The 2,651-nt window shown below is 38.5% G+C and overlaps 1 non-coding gene across 1 annotated transcript; it reads right to left on the reverse strand.

The window, feature by feature from the left end:
* Positions 1-860: 860 nt before the first annotated feature.
* On the reverse strand, positions 861-923 carry LOC115873284. The gene has a single exon (XR_004048330.1). It is a non-coding gene; the product is annotated as a U7 small nuclear RNA (small nuclear RNA).
* Positions 924-2,651: the final 1,728 nt, after the last annotated feature.

Consider the following 2,651-nt stretch of genomic DNA (forward strand, 5'->3'; position numbering starts at 1 on the left):
CCCCCGACATCAAAACAGTCACTAAAATGTTCCAAGAAAAGCTTTCAGACTTAGTCGACTGAGCAGGACCATCCAACGAAGAGGGAGGTGCATTCACCTACAGACAACTTATCCTTGACACGGAGAGGAACCCTGATAAATGAGGGAGAGACAACCTCTTCAAAAACTAGTACTGCCATAATTGGGTCTACATTTGAAGAAAAGAGGAATGAACAGGACCCATCTCACCAATTGTAAAAATGAGCTCAAGATGAGTTAAAGACAAATGTCAAAACTTAGAACAGTAAATATAATCAATAAAAAATAGTGACAAATGTGGCGGTCCCAATCCATGGCATAAATGTACTTTCACTATAATGAAACACACAGCATGACACAACATAGATAACCAAGACTTCCTAAAAAAGGACACATATGAAGATCAAAAGGCTTTCCCAAATGAGTAAAATCATGAATGTATCACTGCAACCATTGTTGAATGATCTTCAGCAAAATTTTACTTGAATTTGATAGTAATGATATTGTTTAATAATTTCTGTATTATGTTGGCTCGTCTTCCTGTGGAAGAAGTACCAAGACGTATCTATAGCAGTCGTTTGGTGAGGTAGCTGTGTCCCAGCTTTCTTGGCATAGACCCATGAGTGGTTCCAGCGTTCCTCAACTTCTCGGCACAGATCAGTTGACTTCCTGTCAACCCTGGAGCCTTGTGTTTAGCTAGTGTCTTCCATGCAGCCTGTCCTTTTCCTTCAGTATAACTGAGTCTTGATCAAATGCTACCTCTAGAAATGGTTGAATGTTCACCAGTTCTTTTGGGTACAATGACTCTTCCATCTTCCATCTTTAAAAAAAAAATTTTTTAAGGGGGATCCTCTGGAGAAAACTGGAAAACCTTCTAGACAACTTTTAAAAGAACTGTAATACTCTTTCATCGTCTTTTAATGCTTCTTGCATCGTTTAATATTTTGCCCATAGAATCTTTCAATATTGCAATACATTGCTTGACATTTTTCTTCAGATCTTTAAGGTTGAGATAGGCTGAGCATGTTCTTCTTTTTAGTTTTTCTACGTCCAGGTATTTCTACATTTTACTATAACACTTTGTCTTCTTGGACAGCCCCTTGAAATGTTCTATTGAGCACTTTTACTTCTTCATTTCTTGCACTTGATTAGCTAATCTCTGATCAAAAGCAGGTGTCAGAGACTCTTCTGGAATCCACTTAGATCTTTTCTTTTTCATTTCCTTGTGTTTTAAATGACATTTTCCTTTCTTTATGTTTGATGTTCTTGATGTAATACCACAGTCTGTCAGGTCTTCTATCCTTAGTGTTCACTGAGTCAAATTTGTTTTTGAGATGTTCTCAAAATTCAGGTAGGATATACTTAAGGTCATATTTTGGCTCTTGCAGAGGTATTTTAATTTTCTTCAATTTCGATTGGAACTTACATGTCAGCAATAGATAGTGGGTTCCAGAATCAGCCCCTGGCCTCATTTTGGCTGCAGATTGTGGTTCTTTATCAGCTCTTCCTGTGATTTTAACAATTTGATTCCTGTGTATTGCATTTGGTGAAGTCTACTTGTATAGTTTATGTTATTGAAAAGAGGTGTTTGCAATGAAGAAGTCATCAGTCTTGCAAAATTCTATCATGTGATCTCCAGTTTCTGACCAAGACCCACTGCTATTCATAAAGTGTTCAGTATTCAGTCCCATGGAAGTTGACAGCCTATTCTTTCTTCATAGTCTGTTCTAAGTCTGTAAACCCCACAGCAACCTGTGCACCTGGTGACACAACTTCCAGCATTGCAGCAACATGCATGCCACCACAATGTGACAAACTGACAGAAAAGTGCTGGTCAGTGAAAGCCGTCAAATACAAAAGGACAGATATTTTATGAGATAACTGTTATGAAAATATCAAGAAAAGGTATTCAAATGAAAAGAAGCAAATCTTAAGGCTTACCCAGCGTGTGAAGGGAAGGGAGCAAAGAGGACATCACAGCCTGGATGATAAACAAAACATCAACAAACTCATTGGCATCGAGTCAATGCCAACTCATAGTGACCCTATAGGACAAGGTAGAACTGCCCCGTGAGTTTCTGAAATTGTAACTCTGAGACTGTACTCTGGGAGTAGAAAGCATCATCATTCTCCTGAGGAGTGGCTGGTGGTTTTGAACTGCTGACCTTGTGGATTGCAGCCCAACTTGTAACCACTATGTCAACAGGGCTTTTTCAGCCTGGAGGGTAGCCAGGTGTTATTTGTGTGCAGGGGAAAACAATATCCTACAAAAGGTGGGGGGGAACAGTATCCTACAGAAGGGGGAAAATGTTGTAAACACAAGACAATGGAAGGTTTAATGAATTGTTCAAGGTAAAACAGATAATCTTCCCTGTTACCGTTCACATAATTTACAATGAAAAGTTAGTTAAACATGATTGACCCTATTTTGAGACTAAAAAGATGAATGGAATACAGTCATTTTACCAAAAAGACTCATTAGGCATTCAACCATTTCAAAGGGTAGCATATGATCAAGAACTGCTGGTATTGACTAAAGAATGGAAGCTGCACTGAAGACATTAGGGAAAAGAAAGGTATCAGGAATTGACAGCCTACCAATTGAAATGTTTCAACAAGCTGATGTAATACTG

This window comes from Echinops telfairi, unplaced genomic scaffold (assembly GCF_000313985.2).
Source record: "Echinops telfairi isolate 266 unplaced genomic scaffold, ASM31398v2 ScPeMD7_7467;HRSCAF=8505_1, whole genome shotgun sequence".
NCBI classification, from domain to species: domain Eukaryota; kingdom Metazoa; phylum Chordata; class Mammalia; order Afrosoricida; family Tenrecidae; genus Echinops; species Echinops telfairi.